Below are 27,668 nucleotides of genomic sequence, written 5' to 3'. Positions count from 1 at the left end.
TATTTTCCGCTACTACTGTGTCTGTATGTTGTCTGGCTGTTTCTGGATTATGTAGAATTTCCTTTCTTATTTCTAGAAGAGTTCTGTATATTAATCTTTTGTATTCTGCCTCTGGTAATTCCAAGAAGTTCTCTTCCTCCAGAGAAATTATTGATTCTTTATTTTGGGAGCTTGCTGAAGCCATCATGGACTGCCTTTTTATGTGACTTGATATTGACTGTTATCTCTGAGCCATCTATAATTTATTATAATTTTATTTTGTATTTGCTTAGTGAGACCTAGCTTCTTATTTTGTTTTGTTTTGATATGCCCAAATAGGCTGCTCGTGTGCACTAGTTTGATTTTTGACACCTTTGGATCTCTAACGTCCTGTCACCAGGTAGTTAGTTCTATATCTAAGTTTGTGCACACAGAAGTCCGTTAAATTTTCCTATATGGGTTCAGCTCGGGTGTTGAGGCAGTCAGTCACCAAGTGTGTGATACAGGCTCTTACCCCCATTCCTAGAGAGGCATGGGTGATTGGTGCAGGCACTGGACTCTGGCCGTGGCAGGGGATCACACGCTGAGCCAGGGAAGGGATTGATGGCTGCCCCTGAGAGTCTGAAAGGAAAGGGTGTCCCTATTCTCTAGGGTGAGTAGGTAGGGGAGTTCTGCAGCCGGACTGTGAGCACCCAACTCTGTTGGCTGTAAACACTCGAGGGCACCACTTTTTCTTGGACTCCTGTATCAGGTGACTAGGCACTTTAGCTCCTACCACCTGTCCTCAAGCCCCTGCTGCAGATCGATAGAAGTGCCTACTTAAGGGGCAGGGCTGTTTCGAGGGTCACAAATCTGCCAGTTCACAGCTGAAGCAGATGAAGTTAAACTTCAGATGTTTGTCCTGTTGTACTGTGGTAGTGAGGACTAACGCTGTTGAAATGGGTCCCCACAGGTCTATACAGGGGTGTAAGGCACTCAGAGTCTGCGGACCCCCGATACCTGTGCCTAGCAAAGGGGCTGTGCCGACCCTGTTTTCCTGGCTTAGGGGAGCCAGTAGCTTATTTGTTCCCTCTCCAAGGCCAGGAGAATGGGTCAGGGCACCTTTCGGGATCTACTTCCAGCCCAGTGGACTCCTGGTGCAGAGCATGGAGGGAGGAGGTAAAAGGGAGAGAGGTTTTTCCCAAATGGGCTTTTTTTTTTTTTTTTTTTTTAATCCCCACAAATGGGTGTATGCATGTACTTATCCTAGACTCTTGGGAGCTGCTTTTCACTGGTTCGGAGTGTCCAAGCAGAATCTTTGCTGCTGGGTCTCTCTCGATGTGTAAACTGCTTCCTGAGCGTGCACACAGCACAGCTGTTTGCCTGCTTCACTATGGACCAGCGTGGCTGCAGCGCTGCAGTTTTGCTGCCGTGGCTCTGGCCCTCTTCCCTTCTTCCAAATGGTTTCCCTCTCCCGTATCACTCAGACAGATTTCTCAACTTTGCTTTGTTCAGGGCTCCTAGATATTCGTATAGAATCAAATCACGTGTTTTTCCAGGTCTTTGTTGTAAGAGGTATATAGGAAGCATCTAATTACTCCGCTATGTTGACCACGCCTCTTGTTTTACAATTTAGAAAGCATTTTTTATATATTTTAATTTAGCTAGTCTTAATAACCACCACCATACCCAAGAATAGGTCAAGCAACAGAAGTTGAGAAAATCATATACGTGGTACATGGAATTTGGAACTTACTGCATTTTGTGCCCTTTAGACCATCTTTGAGCCTGAACTTTCTATATCCATGAAATGGTGATATGAATAGCTACCTTATGGAGCTGTTGGAAGAATTAAGTGACAAACCTTTTCTAAAGTCCTGTCAAAGTATAGATGTTCAATATACATCATTCTATTTTAGTTTTTAAACTTGTTAAGCATAGAGAAGGGATTTCAGTATTGTTACTAAGGAGAAAGGGGTGATTAATCCTTCACCTAATGTTGATCAGCCCCCACACCAAGCCTCCTTAAGCAAACATAGTATCTATGAAAATAGAGGATGCTTGTCAAGCGAATCCACATTCAAGACAAGTCTTGTCTTTTCTCCCTCCCACTTCCTCTGCCAAGAAGATGGTTATGCCTGAACCAAGTCCAGGACTAGGACAAGGAGAGTGAGTGACATGTCTGGGGAGCAAAGTTTAAGAGCATACTTAAAAATTCAGTGATCAAGATAAGTAATACTTTAATTCGATACTTAACAAACATCAAAATTAATGTAAAAAAGTCTGTCATTAACAAAATGTTAAAATTTTAAATACATGTGGGATCCTATCCTGTACTTGGCATCATTCTCCTCACTTGACTCACCCTAATCTCTGCCCCATCATCCAACTCAAGGACTAGAACATTGGCAATTACTATTTATACCTATGAGCTCATCCTTATGCTATCCTCATATGTCCTCTAACCTGGGATAATAAACATACTCCGAATTTATTACCACCTGATACATTTTTAAAATACTTTATCAACTATACATGCCTAGGAGCCCTGGTGGCACAGTGTTTAAGAGATTGGTTGCTAACTAAAAGGTCAGCGGTTCGAATCCACCCGCCACTCCTTGGAAACTCTATGGGGCAGTTCTACTCTGTCCTCTAGGGTCTCTATGAGTCAGAATCGACTTGACAACAATGTTTTTTCTTTTTTTTTTTTTTTTTTTTTTTTGTGGAGGGGTGGTGCAATGTTTGAAACATTTGGCTGCTAATTGAAAGGTTGGCGATTTGAACCCATCAGCAGCTCCTCTGGAGAAAGATGTGGCAGTCTGCTTCCGTAAAAATTTCCAGCCGTGGAAACCCTATAAACCAACCAAACCCTATAGGGCAGTTATATTCTGTCCTGTAGGGTTGCTATGAGTCGGAATTGACTGGACAGCATACAACAACAACAAATCTCCTTTGGAAGAAAGATCTTTAATTTTTTGAGGGGGAGGGCTTGTAAATTGTCATAGTTTGGCTTTCTCTAAAAGCCATGCCTGAGACAAGGACTAGGGAACAAGTAATTGATTTGGTAGCTGATCACAGGAAGCACAGTGGGGGAGCAGCAAAAGTGAGGAAAAGAGAAAAACCTATAATAGTATATTATTGAGCTGGCTGCTGTGGAAAATGGTTGCTCAGTCCCAGTGAGACCCTCTGAGGAATGCTATAGAACACACATAATTATCCCCGTGAAGGACAATATGTCTATTGCTCCTGCTCCTTCTTGTTTGAGGGTTGCCCAGGGAAATCAGGTTCCCCGCTCTGTGTAGACCGAGTGAGTCCTCATGAATTTGAAGAAGGCCCCAAGGCAGAAAACCAGAGAGATGCAGTGGGCACTTGATTTGGGAAGCCTTTAGCTATCTGGTGACTGTTCATCATAGTACTAATCTAGTCAGAACTAGTCCAATGGAATGGGGCAGGGGAATCCAATGGCTTTGGCTCTGTGGTTCACACTAGATTTCCCAATTATCTTGTGCCATGATCTTCTTTGACAGCATGTCCCAAGAAGATAAAATGTAGCTCGGGCCCAATGCTGCTTAATCCTTCATGCCTAGTATCACCTGACTTGTAGTCGTTTTATTTTACTTTTCAGGTATTCTTTTGGTATTCAAAAGCTCTATAGCGTGTTTCTCTGGATATTAGCTATGATTAAATCGTGCAAGTTTACTTCATTGTAAGTTCTCGATTTGGTGTTATGCACATAGCAAGTACTCAATAACACTTCTTGAAGGAACATTTTTAAAATGACTTTGTATATATGTAGACAAACATTAACTATAACGGAGCCCTTCGGCAGGAAAACTGTTTCTTCACAGTTGCAAAGTGACTGACAATGATATATAAAGCTGGAAGCTACAAGGAAAATGTTACTAGAGGTCACTTTTAAACTAGGGGAACAATCATTTTTCATGATAAGCCGGCCTACTGCCACCTCCATCGAAGTCTCTGGTTGCTACAATTACTAAACTCCTATCTTTTTAGTATAAAAGTCTCTGCAGACGGAGAGGGGAAAATTTTCCAGTGAAAACAGCTTCTTTTCTTTTTGGTGTTGGTTGTTATATTAACCTGTCAATCATTTAAACATATATTTGTCTTTTAAAAATATTTTTATGACATGGGGCAAAAGAATATTTATAATGCTTATGATTTAAATGATAATAGAATAAAAAGTTGTTGTATTTATTTTTGTAGAATATCACCAGTAACTTGAAGCTGTTTTTGTCCCCCTCCCCAATTCCATCAATTCCCCTACTCCCACCAAACATAGCCACTATCCTGAATTTTGCTTACTTTGTAGTCCTGGCACATATGCATGTATCCCTAAATAAGAAATTGTTTTGTTCTGCATTCTTTTGAACTTCATATAATTGGAATCATATTGCATCCCTTCTTCTGTGACTGTTTTTTTTCCAATCAGTATTATGTTGGTGAGATTCATCCATGTCAGTGTGTGTAGCTGGAGTTCATTCATTTTCACTGTCGTATTTTATTGTAGGAATAAAGCACAATTTATTTATACATTCTACTGTTGATGGATCTCTGGGTTGTCTCCAGTTTTTGTTTTTGTTTTCTATTATAAACAATGTTCCATGGTATACACTTAGAAGTGGGGTTACTGGGCCATAGGGTTTATGTATGTGCCCATACTGGCTCTCCTTGGCCTCAGATAGACTCCTTACCTCCATTACCCTGTTCTACTGGGTACCACAGGGAGTCTGACTCTTGCAGGCTTTGTGTGCCAGGCTTCTCTGTCAGCTGGCTTCCAGCTCTGTTTGTCCAAAGGTAAGTACTGGTGGAGGATTGGAGAGTCAGGGAAGAAGCCAGGCTGCTTATCTCCATCCCTTTGTGTTTGGGCAGCGTCTTTGGCAGCAGCTGCAGCCAGACTGGCCCACCTTTACTCCAGCTTCTCCTGAATGACCTCATCCAAGAATTCAGGCACCGTGCCTCCTCCCTCCCTCCTCCTCCTGCTCCTCCTCTTTCTTCTCCTTTTTTTTTCTTTCTCTTCCTGTCTCCTGCTTTCCCACGCTCCCTTTCTCTCCAGTCTAGTGGCATTAACGGCTTCCTGTGTTTGCTAAACTTTGGGTCATCTCATCCTTCACAGCTTGACATCTCTGCTATTCTATCACCTGTGCAACTAATCCCATACCTCAAAGTTCCTCTGTTTTAAATATCAAGTGACTATATGTTCTGCTGAGACCCTGACTGCCACAACTTATCTCCAACTTCAACGTTGTTGTTTTTGTTCATTGCTGTCGAGTACATTCTGACTCATGAGGACCCCATGTGTGCAGAGTAGAACTACTCCATAGGATTTTCAAGGCTGTGATCTTTCAGAATCAGATTGCCCAGGTCTGTCTTCCTAGGCACCGCTGAGGAGGTTTTGACTAGTAGTTGAGTGCTTAAGCCACCTATGCCAAATTGTTTTCCAAATTGATTACACCAGTTTATATCCCCACCAATTTTATACAAATTCTTCTTGTTCCAAATTGTCTCCAATACTTGATACTGTCAATCTTTTAATTTTTGGCCACTTTCAGGTATAAAATGTTTTCGTACTGAGGTTTTAATTTGCATTTCACTAATTAAACATGAAGTTGAGCATTTTTTTATAGTTTTATTGCAGGGTAACATGGTGAGAAATTTGAATAAGAGGCTTCTTAAGAACTAGATGGTGCCCGGCTAGCAGAATGACCGCCCTGACAGGGAACACAACATAGAGTCTCTGATGGAGCAGGAGAATAGTGGGGTGCAGAACTCAAATTCTAGTAAAAAGACCAGATTTAATGGTTTGATTGAGACTGGAGGGATCCCGGAAGACATGGCCCCCAGACTCTCTGTTAGCCCAAAACTAAAACCATTCCCAAGGCCAACTCTTCAGACAAAGATTAGACTGGACTATGGGACATAAAATGATACTCGTGAAGACTGTGCATCTTAGCTCAAGTAGATACATGAGGCTAAATGTGCAGCTCCTGTCCAGTGGCGAGATGAGAAGGCAGAGAGGGTCAGGAGCTGGTTGAATGGACACGGGAAATCCTGGGTGGAAAGGAGGAGTGTGCTGTCACATTATAGGGAGAGCAACTAGGGTAACATAACAACGTATGTAGAAATTTTTGTATGAGAGACTAACTTGAATTGTAAACTTTCACTTAAAGCGCAACAATAAAAAAAAAGAGGCTTCTTAAGCTGAGACTTGGTAAAAAAAAAAATCTGCTGTCTTACAAAAACTTGACTTCCTACTGTTACATGGTGAAGTACCCATCATTATCCCCATGGATATGATATTTAGATCATAAGCTCATTCATGGAATGGAATATACAATACTGTTTTTGTCATTTCCCTAATATATATGGAGTGATCAAATGAATTAATTAATGACGTGGAAAAACCACAGGCCCATTTTATATACATACATAATGAAATTCAAACTGCATTGAATTCCCTGGAGCTTGGCCAGAATGTTAATTTGTCCAGTAGTGTTTCTTGTAAGAAATTCTTAGAGCAGTAAACTCTTTATGGCAGATAAATACTATCTACATATACTGGTATCAATTTTCTGTGCCGTATTTAAATTCAGTGTGCTCCATTTCTGTGCATATAGGCAAGACTACAAAATCCTCTTTAGAAAGAGTCATAAGCTTATTTGGAATAAAAACCGAACAGTTGAATGTTACCAGGGTCACCTTAAATTTATTAATCAGACTTCCAATCAAAATAATTTTTCAGATGTAATTAACCCATTAACCTAATGAGATGGAAAAATGACTGTAACCGAAGATTACCTGAGCACTTTTTTCACTCATGTGGCAAATATTAACCTCTTCATGCTTTTTGTACTCGATTCACATACCATGCCAATACATCCTAAATTTACAGATATGATCTAACAAGCATAGATTCACATGATTGGCAAGACACAGAATTTTTAAAATATCAGCTATCTCAGGAACTTTATTCATGTGAATCTGGAAGATTCTATGTGGTGTTTGAGCTTTTACTCTCAGAGATTCAGATGTCGAAGTATTTTTAGAATGGGTCTGTAAGGCATCATTATTTTGTAGTTATAATCTTGTTGATTGACAGCCAATGTTGCCTTCAGTGAAAACGTTGCCGCATTGAAGTGATCCTGGTTAGTGCTGCAGACAGGCTGCTTAGATCTAAACTCTCAGGAGGGGAAAGAAATATCTTAAAGTGATTTTTAATTCACCAGCAGGAAGATACAGGATCTCTCATAAAATACTGAAAGGTTGTTTTTGCCCCAGTCTTTTTGCATTTCCATTTTACCTTCCAAACGTTTAGAACTTTGATTACTGACGGGTGAAAATCTTTTGTGCAAAGTGTACTTTTAAAAATCATCTTGGTGTTATTTATTGAAATTGCAAATAGTTTATTTAAAAAAGGACGGAGAAATTATAGAAGCTGTAAGCCATATGATGATTACAATTTCCCGTAGGGAGGAGTATATGCATCTATACTCTGTTGCCTGGTAGAATAGGAGATTTTAAATATGAGAAATTGTCATGGTATTTGATGATAATATTAATGCCATTAGATAAAAGAGGATATGTAATATAACTTGATATGAGAAAAATATTTCTAATAAAGACTAATAATATAAAGTTTTGTTATTTATTAAAATCTCCATTTTAAATTATAGGCAATTTATTGGCATATATCATTTGGTCTTGCAAAGAATGGTGGGTGATACATAATCACAGGACTTTTTTTCTCCTCTAAGGAACCTGACACCAGATTAATATCAAATTCTATGATGTAGAGAGGACTTGGGGCCTAGGCGAGACCTAGGGTTGTAAAGAATTATAATAATAATTACAATATAATAACATAATAATAATAATATATATATATAGTTAAGCTGTGACTCTCCCCAGGAGTTGGTCTAAGTTTATGCCTACCACTATTAACAGCCAAGATGAACGAATGTGGACTTGGTCATTCCTTTAGTTTAAATGTTTTTATGAAACTTAGGGTTAGTTTTCTAAAGTCAGTAAGAAAATTCAAATTAAGCTACTTTGTGTGGCAAATTTCAGATCCCTGAGGAGAATGCATTAATAAGTATTCAAAAGTATTTTTTTCATTTAAATATTATTATGATAATTTTTATGTAATTGGATTCTTTGTAAATGTTTGAAAACTTCTTTCTTTTCTAGGCTACACATTCCCTTTGCAATCTTGTTAAGCAATTCCTTTATATTCAACTACCAATGTCTGAATTGTCAATAGTATGTGCAGTCCAAATCAAAAGAAGCTTTACCATAATTAAGATGATTTTGAAGAAGGAAAGGTAAAGCAAATTGTGATCAGTTGTCGACTGTTAATGATTAATTCAAATAAACACCTGGATTTCACATTTCCTCATAAAGCTGGATACACGTAAAAAATAGGTACAATATTTAGTAAAAACTGTAGTGGGAGGTGAAAGGAAGACAATTAAGCAAATCAGAGAAAACTTGCCTAGAAAATGCATGGTAGTCAAAATTAGACACAATACCAAAATGAAAGTTTTAGAAAATCAAACAAAAAATTTCATATGAAATAGCTTATTGGCAAAAGCATTTATATGAATACCAATACAGTTTTTCTAATTAAAATATGAAATGAAGCATTTTGAAGTGGTTTTACAAATAAGAATTTACTCAAGTTGTTTAACAAAATTAAACAAATATTACAGTTGAGGAAATTATTCCAGTAATGCTGAAGTTAACTGAAACTTGCATTATAGGATTTGATAATACACATAGGGCATTGAGTCATGAATTTAAACTAGAATGTTGTGTTCTGAAGTTTAGAGGACATTACATTCATTCAACAAAAGCAGGGAGTAAGTGATTTTTTTTTTAATCTTCTAGAGATTTAGTGCTTTAGTTTGGTTTACATGCAAGTAAAATAAATAAAAACTATATCCTATACATATCATGTCATGTTGATAAATTGTTCAGGATCATAATATTTATATAGAATGCGTTTTGCTTATCAGATTTATTTGACCTAATATACAAATTAGTATGGTCCACCTCAACCTCTACGATTCTGTGTGGCACTGTTATCTCCTTCCTGGAGTACCAAAATAGCATCCTAACTGATCTCCCTCATCCACTCTTGCTGCCCTTCTAGCCATCCTAAATGTAGCACTTAGAGCAACCTTTTAAAAAGGTCAATTAAATCATCTCACCCCTTCATTAAAACTCTTCTCATTCTACCAAGAGTAAATTCCAAACCCATTACCTTGACCTATATAACTGAACAGTGCTTCTTTCTCCAACTTCAACTTAGCTTTGCTCTTGTAGCTTCAGGCAAGCTAGCTCTCTTTTTAGCTCTCAAATACATTAAGCTTTTGACCCCCCCCCCCAAGTTATTTGCTATTATCTTTCCCTAGAATGCTCTTTTCTGCTGCTTCTGTTTTCTGAGTAGTCAGACATTCATTCACTCACTTATTCATCCATTATTTGTTCATTTATATGTTCAATAATTCAAGATTCTCAACTAGGGCAATTTTTGCCCACCAGGGGATATTTGGAAATATCTGCAGACATCTGTGGTTGTTACAACTGGGGTGGTGGTGATGCTGCTGCTAAATATCCTAAAATGCACAGGATATACCCCCAAAACAAAAAAAAATCTAATGAGAATGTCAATAGTGAAAAGAGTAAGGATTTCTGCAGTAATTTTAATGCCTCTTTTAGGTGCCAAGGATATGATGGTGAACTAAAATGGATATGGCCCAAAGTTTCATAAGCTAATAGATTAGGGGGAAAGACAGTCAATAAGCTGGCTAGCAACTAAATATATCCTTTCAAATCATGTTGAGCACTCTCTAGTAAGAGGGGACAAGAGAGTGACCAGCGAAACTACCTCAGAGCAGGTGGTATTGGAGAAGGTGGCATTTATGCTAAGATTAGACGAATGAGAGAAAGACTGAGCCACAACTTGTATACATAGTAAGCATTTATTGAATATTATTGGTAAAAAGTAGCATTTTTCTCAACCATGTTCTTTTATTATAACTGGGAATGCTTCAGATTAGTTTTTAGAACCCTTTCACCATAAATTCTTTGCCAGGGGGACTAACTGGCATTTGTCTCTTGTAAGTCATTAAATCCCCACAAAGTTGGTGGAATCCCCCAAACTTATATGCTGTCTGCTCATTTCTATGAAATTATCTGACAAATGTATATAGGCTTCCCAACTTGACTGGGAAGCAAAATGTTGGTGAATCTCTAATCTGTAACATAATTTGTTATTCTTTAGCAAGATGGCGCCCTGGTGACACTGTGGTTAGGTGTTTGGTTGCTAACCAACAGGTTGGCAGTTTGAATCCACCAGCTGCTCCTTGGAAACGCTATGGGGCAGTTCTACTCAGTCCTATAGGGTCGCTATGAGTCAGAATCGACTCGATGGCAACTTTTTTTTTTTTTAATAGCAAGGTAATATAAACAGTATAATACTTTTTACAAGTTCATTTAAAACAATTTTAAATAAGATTGTTTCTCTGTGTAAGGTCCTTGGTCTCAGTAGAGCAACATATTCAGAAATAAATAAGTAAATAACAACAAAAACATATTACAATTTTAGACCTATCAGAAGAGTGGGATTTCTTTTGTTCTTTTCTTTTTCTTACTTTTTGAATAATGTGACTATCAAAACATGATGCATCATAATTTAAATTATACACTTTTAATAAAATAGTAACAGGACATCTTTAATGTGAACCACTACCCAAATGCTAGTGTCTATGGTCTGATCCTGACCTCTGATCCAAACTTTCTAGACATTTCCATTTGAATACCCTACAGATTTCCAACCCCACTTGTCAAAAACTAAACCTATTATTATCTGTACTTCACTTATTCTTATAATCTTTCTCTTGGGAAAGGATATTTCTAAATATTTCATGGGTCAAATACAAAATCTAAGGCTCATGACTTACAGGTTCTCGAAGGTCTGGACAATGTTCTGTTTCTTGATCAAAGTGCTGGTCAAAGGTGTATTATATTTCTGAAAATTCATTGAGCTCTGCACTTACGACTGGTACAATTTTCTGTATATATGTCATATTTCAATAAAAAGATTATATGCAAATTCTAGAAGCCAACCTTCTCCCTTCCCTCTCACTCATTCATCCATCACATTTAATGAGACACCAAAAGTTCCATAATAGTTGTTAGTTGTTGAGTGTTTACTATATCTTTGATATTGTGCTCAGTTATTTACATCTTTACCTGGTTTGATACTCAAAAATTTATATGGTACAAGTATTATTATTTCCATTTCCATTTTGCATATGAGTAAACTGAGACTTATAGAGGCTAAATAATGTGTTTCAGGTCACACAGCAACAAAATGGCAGAACTAGAATTTGAATCTGAACCAGTATTTGTAATCACTGTGATATCCTGCCTCTCAGGTGTTCCATTTCCACAAAAGCTCTGAATATTCTTCCTTTTATCCATCCTTAGTACCTGGCTTTACTTAAGATCTTTAGATCTTTGTTCCTGTATAATAATAATAATAATTTTAGAAATCTCTTACCCTTTAGTCTACCCCCAATTCAGTCTACACACTGCCAGGATTAGTGCTCTTTTTACAGTGTAAATCTGATCATGTAGTTTATTTAAAATCTGTTAAGGCAGAGGTCCTCCATCTTGCCTACATATTAGAATCACCAGGCCCCACTCAAGATCAATTAATCAGAATCTCTGGGGATGAGGACCTGGGAGTAAGTGTTTTTTAAATGTTCCTTGGGTAACTATAATGTGCATCCAGGCTTGGAAACCACTGCCTTAATGTCTCCCTACAGCTTTTATGATAAAATTAAACTCCTTAGCATTGCACAAAAGGCCCTTTGTAATCTGGTCCCTGCCTCCCTCTCTCTTGCCTCCACTGCTATAGCTCCCTTCCCACTTTCCCCCACCCCCTCCACCTATATACACTTCTTTCTGATTATATAAAGTCTTGGTTTCCCCCATGGGTCGTGCTTTTTTATACCATGCCTTTATACATACCAGTCCTTTTCTCTGAATGCTTTTCTCTTGCATCTCAATTTAATTGATCTCTTGTACTTCTTTCAAACAGGATGTTTGACATCACCTTCTTTGGAGACATTGTTCTAACTTCTATTTGTTTAGCTATTTGTCTATTCATTATTGATTTACATTTTGTAAGAGTTAATGCATGCAGATAGTAAAGAATTTCATTAAGTGTAAATGGATATATATTAATAGGTCTTACTGATACTCTGGTCCCCAAATTCAGTTTCCTAGAGGCAAAGACTATTTCTAGATATTTCTAGATTTTTAATGTGTCATTTGAAATATACTATACTCATACAAATATGGAGCCCTGGGGGTGCAGTGGTTAAAGCCCTTGGCTGCTAACTGAAAGGTCAGCAGCTCGAACCCACCAGCTGCTCTGTGGGAGAAAGATGTGGCATTCTGCCTCCATAAAGATTACAGCCTCGGAAACCCTATGGGGACAGTTCTACTCTGTTCTATGGAGTCACTATGAGTCGGAATCGACTCAACAAACAGTGGGTTCATACAAATATATGTTTATGCATATATATATGTGTGTATACACTTTTGCATACACGGTAAAATACTATATATATCCTTCTGCTCCTTGCTTTTTTCCAATACAATATAGTTTCTTTTCTCACCATATGGAATTTCATCTGTGTGTTTAATATATGCATGGTATTCTGTGATATGAATATATGGTAATTTATTCAAGTAGATTCCAACTTAGGACATTTAGATTGTGCACTATCTTTGCTATTACAATGAATACTTTAGTACAAAGAATGCTGCATTACAGGAAACACAGATTAGCCGCTTAGAAGTAGAATAAGTATAACCAAGGTTATGTACATTTTAAAACTTGATAGAATGAGCTCTACTGCTCTCAATACCATTATACCCATTTTTTTGTTTTAAGAGTCCTACTTCCTAATTCTCACAGTTCTGTTTGCCTACCACTGTGTTAGAAATGATCATTTTAGCCTGCAAACATTTCATTCATTCATTTGTTCATTTATCTTCAGGATACAAATATAAAATTAAGCTAAAAGTCTACTATTGTTGGTGTTATGGTCAAACAAGAAACTTTTCTAATATTGTCCACCTCTCCTATAATATAGTGCAAGTTATTTATTTATTTATTCATTCTGTTATCTAAAGTCTATGTGCAGGTACATGCTTGTGGATTTGAAGTTAAAATTAAACAATTTCTTTTCCTGAGGGAACTTACAATCAAATGAGGAAGAAGACAGGTAAAGCATCTACCATCTACCAGGATACTCACGCTGGAAAACTCACCTCATCTCATTTATTTCTTCTCCTTCACCCTCAAATTTAATATCAATCCCCTAGTTATACTGACTGGACCTCCAGCTCTATCTCCAATTTCTTATCATCTGCCTCTTACCAGCATCTCTTAATGTGGATTAAAAGCTTTTAATTTCACCCCCTCTTCCATTTATTCTCAGAGACCTATAGTGTAAAACATTTCTTATTGTGCTAACCTACTGATTAGAACCATATCAGCCCCCCTTCCCAGTGGCCACAGTATGAAATTCCAACTTGTTTACAAGGCTTACAAGATCTGTTTAACTTTCTTTGCCCCCATAAACATCCCTCACCCAACTCCACATTAAACCACCTCTTTATAACTGTACTGAGTACTCTCACTTCTCAAATTTCACAATGCCCTCTCTTGTCCCTGAGCTTCGCAAGTGTTCCTAAAACACCAGCCCTTGACTAACTCTCCTAAGTTTAGAAAACACTTCCTATAAGTATCATCTCAATTGTTCAAGATAGGATTAGATGCCTCCCCACCCCTACCTATCTCCACTATAGCATTCATCCTAGAGTTGTAAACTGCATCTTTTCCTTCTCTATCCCTCACGAGACAATAAATTCTTTGAGGGGTACAGGCACTGTTTATATTGTTTAATAATTGTATCTCTAGGGCCTAAGGTATAATACTTATCATATAGTAAATTCTTAATTGTAGTTGCTAAATAGACTTTTAGCTTAGAGTAATTTTGTATTTGTATCCTGAAGAAATAATATTGTGTATTTTTTTTCTATTGATGTTTGTTAACTTCTTTATGTAGAACCCAAAGAAACACACCTACTATGAGCTTGATATCCCTCCCTGCCTGTCTCAGGCTGGGTTCTCTAGAGAAGCAAAACCAGTGAAGCATGTATACATATATATATATACACACACAGAGAGAGTGAGAGATTTATGTCAAGGAAATGGTTCATGTGGTTGCACAGCCTGGAAAATCCCAAGTCTGTGGGTCAGGCTAGAGCCTTCTCCTGACTCATGTAACTGCAGGGGTTGGTAAACCCATGATTGGCAGGTCAGACAGCAGGTCGCTGGCTCACAGGTTGAGAAGGCTGATGAATACCAAGATGTGCAGGTAAGCTGCTAGCTCAAGTTCCAAAAACCGGAAGTCAGATGAGGATCCAGAGCTAGCAAAAGCTAGCAAGCTTTGCCAGAGTGTCACATATATTGGATGCAGGCCACATCCCCCAAGGAAACTCCCTTTCAACTGATTGGCTGCTCATAGCAGATCTCATCATGGAGGTGATTATATTATATCAGATCTCATTATGGAAGTGATTACATCACTACATAACTGCCAAATCACATCATAACTACCAAACTACTAAGAATCATGGCCCCGCCAAGTTGACACACAACCTTAACCATCATATTGCCTATCATCTAACTTCATAGTGTTATTACTCTCTCATTGAAGGCTTCAACATAAGTTCTGCTTTGGCCCAGGTCTTGCTATGAATGCTCTTAATTTAACAGGTTAATCTGCTCTCAATTACATTTTTTGTTCACTTAATCCATTTAATTGCTGCGAATAAATAGGATTTTTAGTTATTTTTCTTGCACTGTTTTTAATTTAGAAAATTTCACTGGTGTATAGGCAGTATACAATTTATAATTTAAAGTTGTTTTCCTACATTAATTATGCTGCACCTTTTTTTTCTTTCTCCAATGTTTGCTAACTTTTGGAATAAATGCCTAGGAACTGACAAGTGTCTTTTTCTTAGCAAATTTAATCTCTTTTCTAATTCTTTTTTCTTTTTTCTAGAAATGAAACCCTTTCCCCGACCCCTCTCTCATGCACATTAAGAATGCCTATTATTTGGGCTGTAAGGCCAGTTAGGAAACGCTTGTAGTGTAGTGGTTAAGAGCTGCGGCTGTCAAAAGGTTGACAGCTCGAATCCATCAGGTGTTCCTTGGAAACTCTATGGGGCAGTTCTACAGTGTCCTATAGGGTCGCTAGGAGTCGGAATCCGCTTGACAGCAGTGGGTTTGTTTGTTTGTTTTTGGAAGGCCATTTAATGAGTTATATTGAGCTGCGTGTTTTTTCGAAGTTTAGATAAATACTTTAGGATATTCTTAGGGCATGGAGATATATATGTATGGATATGTACATATGGATATGTATGTATGTATATCCAGGAAAATATATATTGCATACCTCTGATTTTAAAAATGCTTATGTTTAATTATCACTGCTTAGGACATTGTTTGTACACAGCAAATATTTACTGAGTTAAAATGAATTATCAGCCATTATATCAATTTTCTCTTTCTAAAAATCTCATGCAGATCTTTCTTCTAATGCATCTTACTTTTTATTGGTACTATATAGACACTTTTTAAAATGTTTTGTTTGTGAATATTTGAGCATTTGCAAGATACTTTATGTGAACATTAATAGTTCTATGTCAGCAAAGAGACTATCTGTGTGTGTGTGCATATGAAGTTTGCTTAGGAAGCATATATGAGCTTCATATACACTTAATGCTAATATTTAACACATGACTATGTGGAATATGGATTTTAGATGAATATTATTTCAAAGTTAGGTAATTTCTTATTAGGCAGTTTCAAAATCAATGTTAAAATTTGTACTTCAAAACAGTGGCTATGCTTGAAAATTGTATTTAATAATGTCTTTTGAGAATTATAAACAACAAATTGTCTCAAAGAACTTGTATTTTAAGAAGTGATAAATTTGAAGAGAAAAAAAATCAGAATTTAATGCATATATTTTCAGTGTTAACATTTTTAAAGAAGAGAAATGGCCTTCCCAAACTATACACCAGCTTACCTTTTAAACTGTTTTTGTTAAAAAAGGAACTGTAGCAATAAGACAGATTATCTTTCAATATTGATATAAATGCTTAACAGTATAAATGCTGTTTATCATAGTTTAAGAATATTAATTTTTCTATCAATTTTCAAAACTGAATGTGAATTTAGTATTTAATTCTGACTTAATTCTATTAAAATATATAGTAAGAACTTATTCTTTTATATATAGTTAAAAAGTGACTGATGATGACCTTACATTTTACATATCTTTATATAACAAGCATTTTCATCTTTTTGACTCATTGGAAGAATTATTGATAAATAATTAATTAAATATTTAAAAATAAAATGTCATTTACAATTTTATCAACACTTTACAATTTTAATAAAATATCTTCACTTTTGGTTGTCTTGACTTTATTTTTTTGTGTGACTATTTAGCCTTACAGTGTGGGATTCATTTAAAGGAAATATAGATGAAACTTTCCCTTTGTTCATCATACTATGTAAGCATAGAAATTGATATATGTAAGGCATATAGAACAATAATGAAATGAATGAACATTTAGCTTAAGAATAGGATATCATCAGTACTCTGGTTGTCCCTCCTGGTACCTTTTCCAAATGTGCCACCATTCCCTCTTCCCAATTTTAATTTATTAATAATTCCTATATTGTGTTACCAGACGTGTACCATTTAAGTGAAGCTTGTCTTACAGTCAATTATCTTAGTTATTGGAGTGCTATGCCACACCTGTTGTTCCATCGCATTACTTTAAAAATAGCTCTAATTCTAAACTCCATCAATAGGGTTTCTTTTAGGACCCTGATTTTTTCTAATCTATAGCTTAGCCGTCAAAGCAATGTGGCCTCTTGCTGTTTACTTCTCATTATCCCTGTAGTTTCAATTATACATGCAACTCATTGCTTTATTTTAAAATAGTTGTGCATTGCTGATGAGCCCTAAAGTCACCAGGGGTGGCTGGTGTCAATAGTGAGTCTGTGCTTGGCTATTTTTATCCATAAAGCAGTTTATTTCCTCTATGATGAAAGGCGCTAAAGTGAAGCCTGCCTCCTATTATACCCTAGGGGTGTAATCAAGAGGGGTTTGATCATAACATACAAATTAAGCAGGCTAGGGCAGACTGCTCTGAGTTATACTAAGGAGTAGAGTGTTCTCCACACAGTTTTGAACTCTTCAGAGCAAAAGCATCAGGGCACAGCACATCTAATTCTTTGGTTGGCACAGCTGTGTACATAAACCCCTGTATCAGAGTTCCTGCTTAAAGGCTGTGCTCTGTGATTTAATTTTCTTATAAGTCATTACAGCCACTACCATCCATTTAAACCTTTGGCAAGAAAACGATTACTAGTTTCCACCGTAGTAAATGATCCCTTCCTCTAGACTATATTTTATCTCACAACAATTATAAGAGTTATAAGAAGACTAGCAATATTCCTTATTTACTCTCTCTCTGTGTATATGTGTGTGTGTATATATATATTTACATATATGTATACATATATATAACACATGTATTTATATATGTATGTATATAAAAGAAAGAGAGAGATTTTCTTTTTTCCAAGCTAGTTCAGCACCCTTGATAGCTCCCTGTTCACAGCTAAATATATGTGTTTTATAAAAAGTCTCTCTTCCACCCTCAGGTAGGAATGAATTCAGTTCTACTTTTAAACTTCTACTTTGAATCTTCTTTCTATGACCTGGATCCCCCAATGTTTGTTTTATTGTCTTACAACCACCCAAATTCGGCCTCTCTGACTATTGGAGACCATGTCCCAGTGGAAGCAGACTGTGTGACTGGCTGGTGCCACCAAATGGTCTCAAAAAAATCATCTTCTACAAATCAAAGTTAGCAGGTCAGGTTTACCCCATGACCTGGACCAGCCTTGAAGCCCGAAACTCCCAGCTTGGATACGCCCAGTCCTCCACATACCCACTCCTATGAGAGGGAACATTGGATTTTTTTTTCCAGAAAAATTGGCAGCTCTCCTTTTAGAGTCCTGGAGAATTCAGTCATGATTAATGGAAACAGGACTATAAGGTATTTGTTCCAGTTCAGTTCTTAATCTTTATCATATTATTATATGACTAAACCATTTTTGTTTTAAAAGTAAACTTGTTCATGTGGCTCATAAAGCAAAGTATTACTGGATAAAACATATTTGTAGTCTTTTACTTGTATTGTCCCTTGAGTTGACATATGACTTTAGTTAAAACAAACAAACAAAAAAAACAGTGAGGCAAGTAATCATGATATTAAAAAAAAATGCTCTGGATAGATGTATATGGGTCAGCTCTTACCACAATACAAGCATTTAATCTCAGATTCATGAAAGTGTGGCTGATCTAAGAGGAACTGGATTGACAGCTCTGCTTCAGGCTGCAGGTAGATCTGTTAGGCTTGGAATCAAAATGCAGGTTGAGTTTGGATTTGGCCTATGTGTCACATACTGAAGCCCAAGCTGAAGCAATACTGGCTACTCAGTGCATGTTCTTCACATGGAGGTCACTAGAATACAAGGAAGCAAGCCCAAACAAGCTAGCCACTTCAAGACTCTGCTTGTGTCATGTTTGTTAACATCCTATTGGCCAAAGGAGATGGTGTGTCCCTCCATGGGCCAGATGTAGAATTCTATTAACTAGGAGCAAAAAATGGGACCAATAATTCAATCTACTGCCATAGAAAATTGTTCTGTTGTACATAACTACTTACTTGTTGTTGTTAGGTGCCGTGGAGTTGATTCCTACTCATAATGACCATAAGCACAACAGAACAAAACACTGCCTGGTCTTGTGCCATCCTCACAATTGTTGCTCTGTTTGAGCCCATTGTTGCAGCACTGTGTCAATCTATCTCTTTGAGGGTCTTCCTCATTTTCGTTGACCCTCTACCAAGCACGATGTCCTTCTCCAAGGACTGGTCCCCGTCCCTCCTGATAACATATCCAAAGTACATGAGACAAAGTCTCAACATCCTTGCTTCTAAGGAGCATTCTTGCTGTACTTCTTCCAAGACATATTTGTTCATTCTTTTGGCAGTCCATGGTATATTCAATATTCTTCGCCAACACCATAATTCAATGGCATCAATTCTTTTTCGGTCTTCCTTATTCATTGTCCAGCTTTTGCATGCATATGAGGCCACTGTAAATAACCAGGACTTGGGTCTAGCACACCCTAGTCCTTCAAGTGACATCTTTGCTTTTTCACACTTTAAAGAGATCTTTTGCAGCAGATTTGCCCAGTGTAATACATTGTCTGATTTCTTGACTGCTGCTTCCATGAGCATTGATTGTGGATCCAAGTAAAATGAAATCCTTGACAACTTCAATATTTTCTCCGTTTATCATGATGTTGCTTATTTCTTAGTTAATTACTGGCACAAAGATTTTAGTTTCAGTGAAATCACTTCTTCTCTTTGTGAATATAGAGCCCCTGAGTAGTGCAATTGATTAACACACAGGCTGCAATGATGGACATTCGAGTCTGCCCAGAGATACCTTGGAAGAAAAGCCTGGTGATCCACTTTTAAAAATAAGCCATCAAAAACCCTATAGAGCACTGTATTGCTCTGACACACTTGAGGTCACCATGAGTTGGAGTTGACTTGATAGCAACTGATTTGTGGATACAGAAAAAAAAAAAAATTATGTAACGTTTATTTTTCTAATTATAATTGCTCAAGACAAATTTTTGGAGTATCCACAGCTTACTATTTTGCTTAATAACTCCACTGTTTACCACAATAAATTTAATCACCTCTGAAGGCTATTAAGACTATAGATAATAAAGATTACTGATGAGGAAGATGATTACTATCACCTCCTAAGTGGTAGATTCCATCCCAGATGGTTTACACCCATCACAAGCATGGTGTAAACGTATGTTCACAAACACAAACATAGGAGATAGGTTTTATTTTTATCCTAATTTTATATGGAAGGGAATGGAGGTCAAGAACAAAAGGGAGACTTGTCCAAGAGGGCACAGCTAGGAACAGAGGTATAATCTGGTTCTACATATGAGCTTCCATGCTATGAGAAACGAAGTCTGCTTATTATAAGGGTGCATAGCTAAATAAGAAAATTTGGGAAACTGCATCAACAGTCAACTAACCAAGTATCAAGGAGAGTATAATGTCACAGAGAGCTGCAATCACAGACTCTAATTTCATGAATAATTGGGCCATTGAGGAAGAGGCAATGCAGCAGTTGATCTACCATTGCAGGTGGTGTTCTACCATTATTATAAATTAACTACTTTCAGTCTTCTACTATTACCTCTACTCCCTAATGATAAATAATTTTCTCTCTAATATAAACACCTCAGGAGAAATTGTCTGATAAAGGCAGACAGCCTTCATCATTCATCACGTCTGCAACACAAGTTCAAAACTCTTCCCATGCCTTTAAGTTGGTTATCTGTCTTTGATGGGCTTGCTAAACGAATCGTAGTGGCCAGGGGGATGGAATGTGGTGATTTTCTAGGGCTGAGATGGGAAACAACACCAAAAAAACTTACAGACTGAGAGTAGAGGAAGAGAAGTTTCCCAATGGATATTTGGAATAGTTTTACCAAAGGAAGGAGACATGGAAAGTGGGTTGCTAAAACACAAGCCATGTCCACAACAAGCAATGATCCAATCTGGTTGTTTTCAAACATGACTTTATATTAGCATCACCTGCAGGGCTCTTAAAAGGTAATTTTTTTTTTCCCAAGTCACACTCTAGACCAATTGATTCAGAACCTCTGGGTGTGGGGGTGGGCTCACATTGGTATGTGTTTAACAATGCCCCAGGTGATGTTAATGTGCAGCCACTAAATGCCCTAAATTGACCTAAAAGATGAATATGCAGCAATACTGCAAGTACTGGAGGAAGTGTTTGAGTGGTCTAAGAGTTTGCTAACTTCTAGAGACTGATGGAAGATTGTGAAACTGGACCAGAAAGTGAGTGATTGAGAGGTAGTCAGAGGCCAAGTCATATGTGACCTGTAGGTGAAGTTTAGAGCTGTGTGTTCTGTGACCTCACCACTTGGAGCATCCCTCTGCTGTTTAGGAAATCACTGGAAGTCAAGTGCTCAATGCTTTCCAATTTGTCAACTAGCAAATTTAGTAACTTCAGAGTCAGGATTCTGTGGCTTTCATTTCTGTGTCACATGGCTGTATTAACCATGGATATATGCAGGCATTATCCCCAAAACTATGACCCAATTCAAGGGATGGCAGCATTCTAGGTATGAAGAGAGGAAATTCAATTACTGGTCTGGGGAAGAGATTTGAGGAACATCAAATCAAACTATGACGGCAGCTGCTTCAGCTTTATGCTGGACCAGCTTTGAATTGCCATAGTTTTCTAGTCTCTATAAATATAACAATAAAAGTATAGTTACAGTTACATAGTGATTTATAAATTATAAACTCTTCTCACATTTTCATCTTTCCTGTCTGACAGCATGGTGAGTTCAGCAGGTTTCATCTCAATTTGATAGATAAGAAAACTGAGGCTCAGAGAAACCATAAAGGATGTCATAATTCGTGAATGCTGGAGTCAGAAACAGAAGTGATTTTTTTTCATTTCTATGCTAGGTTCTCTAGAGAAGCAAAACCAGTGAAGTATATGTATAGAGAGAGATTTATCTCAAGGAAATGGCTCACACAGCTGTAAAGGCTGGCATGTCCCAAATCTGTGGGTCAGGCATCAGGCTGGAGACTTCTGCTAACTCACGTGATTGCAGAGGCTGACAAACCCAAAATTGGCAGGTCAGATGGCAGGCCGCTGGCCCATGGGGCTGCAGAAGCTGGCAAATCCCAGAATCGGCAGGTCAGACAGAAGGATGACTGGGTGAAGTCCCAAGAAGTGGAGGTGAGATGGTGACAAACCAGATCCAGAGCAAGGGCTGCTTTGCCAGAGCATTCATATGTATTGGATACAGGTCACACCCCCAAGGAAATTCCCCTCACATTAGGTGCTTGGGTAAGAGTGTGACTTGAGTAAGGGTATGACTTGAGTAAAGGTGTGACTCATGATACCCCCTACACTAATCCTCCTGCCTTATTAACATATACAAGAAAACAAAACAAAAAAAAACCCATTGCTATCTCATAGCTGACTAATAGTGACCCTATGAGGACAAAATAGAACTGCCCCATAGGGTTTCCAAGGAGCACCTGGTGGATTTGAACTGCTAACCTTTTGGTTAGCAGCCATATCTTAACCACTACGCCAGCAGGGCTTCCTTCATTAATATATAGAGATTAGGATTTAGAATACATAAAATGGAGGATAATTAGATAATATCACAAAATGGAGGATAATTACAATCATGGCCTAGCCAAGCTGACAATTACAATCGTGGCCTAGCCAAGTTGACACATAACATTAACCGTCACAGTCTCTTATCAGATTGCTTCTACCAATGGTTTTTTTCCTTATGAATTCCACCTGGGTTTTTTTCCTTCCAAATCCAGGTTCTCATGAAACCTATTAAAAGGAAACAAATAGGAGAACGAGGAGATTAAAATAAATTTAGATCCATTTTAAAATTAACTTGGACTGAGTCTTGCACTGTTCTCAGAAGATGTAAGTCCAAATCTTAATGTTGTTAGTATATGTTAATTTGTGTGAGCTCTGTACTTCTCTCTCTCTCATCTTTTATATGTTTGAATGGATTAATGAGAAAAGATCTCTGATTTTCATTAGCTATGTACCAGGTCCTTGGGTGGCAGATACAGTAAAGCATTCGACTAGTAGCACAAAGGCTGGTGATTCAAACCCACTCGGAGACACCTCAGAGGAAAGGCCTTGTGATCTGCTTCCAAAAGATCACAGCCTTGTAAACCTTATGGAACACAGTTCTACTCTGACACATACAGGGTTGCCATGAGTCAGAATCAACTTAACTCAATGGCAACTAACAACAACAACATGTACTAGGTACACAGACTGGTTTATATGTAGCAGGAATGTATTGTTGTTAGGTACTATAGAGTCGGTTCCGACTCATAACAACCCTATGTACAACAGAACGAAACACTACCTGGTCCTGTGCCATCCTCACAACCATTGCTATGTTTGAGCCCATTGTTGTAACGGTGGTGTCAGTCCATCTTATTGAGGATTGTATATTGGTCTCAAAACTCAGATGTGGAAGAAATAAAACTCTGATTTCCTGTCACATTTTGGAGCTGTACTCCGGACTAGCATCACTGAATAGAAATACAATGTGAGCCACATACATAATTTAAAAATGTTTAGTAGCTACATTAAAAAGCAAAAAGAAATAAATGAAATTAATATTAGCTTTTATTTAATTCACTATATCCCAGATACTATTTCAACATGTAACCAATATAAAAAATGATTAATGAATCATTTTCCATTCTTTAAAAAAATGTACTAAGTCTTCAAAATCCAGTGAGTACTTTACACTTACAGGGTCTCTAAATTTGAATGTCAATTTTTCAAGGGTTAAAATGAACTGTAATTCTATTGAAACAAGAAAGATGTGTTTAATGGAAAAAAAAATTACACTACAATTTTTAAATTTAAATTAATCAAAATTAAGTATACAAAAAAAGGTACTTTCTCAGTTATGTTAGCCACATTTCAAGTGCTACCTTATTGGACTACACAGCTCTAGATCATGGAAAACATTCTCTGTTTTCTTGGATTTCCCACAGAATCAGGATGATGTTCCACCTTTTTATTTTCAGAGCAAAGAAGGATGCTGTTTTTTTTTGTTTACTTGTTTTGTTTTGTTTTTTTAGCAACTGTCTTTGAAATGTTTCCCTCTAAGAATTGTTTGAGGAAGCCTAGAATCTTCCTCCAAAGGACAGTCTCTCACCTATTCCCCAGGCACCACATTTATGGCGGTTTAAGGGTGTGTCTTTTCCCAGATAATGGGTTCCTTTGCCTTCATATCTACAGCCAGAGCCAGTAGACTTGCCTTTCCTTCTCTAGGCAAAGTTTCAGTTATATGAGAAACTCAGAGTGTGAGGTTAAGTTTGTTACCAAACTGGTACAAGGAATTCACCCGTTTCAACTCTGCCAGGTCCTGTGGAATTACTGAGGACGTTTAAAGTAGTCAATAGGACTCTTTCTGAACGTTTCATCACAGTGCATCGCTATTTCAGAAACTTGCTGTGACTTCTGAGTGTTTGCCTAATGTCTGCTTGCTGCTTCTCTGTGTCAGGGTCAAAGGCTTTTGTCTCAAGATGGCTTGGCTTTAATTCTTGTCTGGGATTTATTACCAGTTTGTGTTGCAGTTTTTTAGGTGCTGGATAAGATTCTTAGAAATCCCCAGATAAGCCCCTAAATGCAGTGACAATGAAACTCAGTAACTGCATTTTTCTGCATCTGAATTTAATTTATATATTAAGCCTCCTTTCGGCCAGATTCTGCATATTTGATCTCAGCCAACTTAGGACTGATATGCCTCCCTTTTCTCTGCAGTTTTGTCTTAAATTCATGGAGGAAGTTTTACATAGAGCCAAGATTTGGAGGTGGGCATGGGTTACTTGGTCCTGGGCATAACTCATCCCATAGGGACCTTGTTCCTTGTTTCCAAGTCCTACACTCTTTCATATCTCTGTACACACAAGAAAAATATGACTGCCTCCTCCTCATTCTAGGTTCTCCAGAAACCCATGGAGCAGTGTTTACTATAGGTACATGGGGAATTATTTTACTGCACCCTATATCTTGCTGAAGTACATGGGTATTAGGTGCCCAACTCATGCACATCTGCTCAGATACACTGTACATGCTTCTTGCCTGGGTCTGGGATAGCTATGAAGTCCTGTTGCAATCCTGGGGTTCTGCGCCAGAGAATGAGATGTAGTTATTTCTACACTTAGATTCCCCTAAACTTATCTATTGTTGTTGTTTTGTCATTGTTGTTGTTGGTGGTGGTTATTTCATTCCCCATTCCTTTGTCTCAGTAACATACTCTTGTCTAACACTCTTGCTTCTCCTCCATCTCTCCTTCTCCACCCAGTCTAGGAAAATATTATCTAAACTCAGAGATGGGGAGGATGGCTTATATTTTTTCATTTCATTTTACACATATTTTATTCCATGCCTGGACTTCAGATACTGAAAATGCAAAAAAAAAATGGCTACTTCCATAACATCGCAAGCATGAGATGCACTCCCTGTTGCCTGCTTGAGGAGAGTGGAGCAGGGGTTCAGCAAAACAAAAAGTGTTTTAGGGGAAAAAATACTTGGTTAATATTGCAAAATCTTGTCACACCATGCAGACATTAAGAACGGACTTATTTTCAAAAGCTAAAGGGATCTATCGATAAACACAGTTTTTGTTCAGACTGGTCTACGTTTTAGCTTGACTACATTAAGGGTTAAGCTTTCTTCTGTTAAGAAAAATATTCTCTCTCTCACATGTTTCACTCCCCTATAGAAGTAGTTGAAACATCAAGGGCAGGGGAGGGGGTGGTAATTGAGAGAGGGGATTTTGTTTTTCTTAGAAATAATTAGGATTTTCACCAAAAAACTTATTCTAAGTGATTGGAGATTTAAAATATCATTTTAGCTCATTTAACATTATTATTTGTACCACTGGTCAGATAGATACTTTGAAAAATTCTGGAATAGTGTGAATAAAATAAAAATATATAATAACTTGACATTTAGATGATAATTTGAAGCCAATATGTGGAATATATTTTGTCTCTGATCTTAAAAATAATTTTGAAAGTTTAGGTGCTGGAGTAAGCAATAAATCAGGTGAAAATATTTCTGATAGACCAAAAATATATTTAAAGATTACAGAAAATAAGCAAGACTTTTCTCATTCCTCTTTTTTTTTTTTTTTTTTTTTTTTTGGTTATTGTCAAGCACTGAGATTTTCTACTAAAAGTATGATAATGAGTGGAAAGTTTATGCTGTGAAATTTCAAAAGATTCTTAGAAAGTTACTTGTGCCATAGAATCTGTTGATTTGGCAGGTAATTTATTTTGGTCTGGATGTGCTCTCAAATGAGATCAGTGTAAACAGACATATAGGATGCCAACAAATCTGTGTTTTCAGAAAGAAAAATTTCCCTTTGGTTTGTTATTTTCAGTTTGCATCTAAATTTGGCACTTAGATAAGAGTTTGTTTTAAGTCCTTTTAAGGTGCCATTAAGATCATAAAACAAACTAATATAAAGAACATTTATTTAATGTAAATACATTTACTTTTTAATTTTAATTTTTTAATTAAAATTAAGACATTTTGTAATTATTTCTTTGATTTTATAAATTCAAAACAATATTTTAAAAACAATCTTCTTCTTAAACACCATCATGCTACAATTGATATAGAGAAATTGATTTTTCAATAAGAGAAAGACTCCGTATGTTTGTGATCATTTGAGGAAGGTATTCAGACAGTTGGTATGAAATGATTAGATGATGATGTATATGGTACTTTTATTTGTAGATTTGTTGGGAAAGAAAGAAGGCTAATGCCCAAATGTGAAAAAACAGCATAATAGTCTGAAAATAGTGACTATTTTCCTCAATGTCCAATGACATTTACAAGGATTCTGGACATATTTTGAAAACTTAATATTTAAAATGATTGAAGCACAATATTTTCCTCAGTGTAAAGTTTAAATAATTTGTTTCTCCAGTAATGCTTTTATTTCCTACTTGTTCAACTGATTTCAATTGCAATTTCTCAATGCTAATGGGATGAGAAAAGATAACCTAGATTATAGGAATATGTGAGTGAGTGCAGGGCTGTCAACTTGTAGAAGTTCGATGGAAGTAGGGGAAGGCAATTAACAACCAAGATTTATATACTTTAAGTTTTAAAGTGTGTGGTTTATTTTGATAAACTTTTAAATCATAAAATAATATGTATTTATTATAAAAAAAGATTGGGTTGCAGGAAGTAGAAGACAAAAAATCAACCATATTCTCAATTCCCAATGAAAGTCATCGTTGTCATTTAAGCATATTTTTTCAGGTCTCTTTTATCTTAAATAAGTTTTTCCCTCTTTATTTGCTCACATGCTATAGTTATAAATTTTTATTCTTTTTTATCACTATCGCATAAGTAATTTTAGGTTATTATAGACTCATTTTCAATGGTTATATAACATTCCAGTATATGGATGTACCACAATTTATGAAACATTTCCACTAAAGGTAGTAATTTTGATTATTTTTATCTCTTTGTTATGACACTCCCCTACAACAAGATATGAGAACACCTGATTTGGTACATAAAATTGTGCATGGATAAACTATCTCTATTTTACAGTGTACTTTGTGTAACCAAAATTCTCCTTCTGAGATATTAAAATTCAAATGTAGCAACATTCTTAGCAAGCTTTAAAAATAATACTGACTTCATGAGCCAACACACATAATGATAAAATATTTTCATATCCTTGACAAACTTCCATGTGGGAACTGCAGATATATTTTATATGTATTACATAAAAATAGTTAATATATATTTTATATATACGTTTCATGTAATATCTATATCTGTA

General features: G+C 36.8%; 1 protein-coding gene across 1 annotated transcript in view; it reads left to right on the top strand.

Annotated features, from left to right (window-relative positions):
* The window catches only part of DMD (dystrophin), a 2,372,918-nt gene that overhangs the window by 459,716 nt on the left and 1,885,534 nt on the right, over positions 1-27,668 (top strand). The gene's annotated exons all lie outside the window — the stretch shown is intronic.

The sequence above is a fragment of the Trichechus manatus genome, unplaced genomic scaffold (assembly GCF_000243295.1).
Source record: "Trichechus manatus latirostris isolate Lorelei unplaced genomic scaffold, TriManLat1.0 scaffold00159, whole genome shotgun sequence".
NCBI lineage: Eukaryota > Metazoa > Chordata > Mammalia > Sirenia > Trichechidae > Trichechus > Trichechus manatus.
This window is presented reverse-complemented; position numbering and strand designations above follow the sequence as displayed.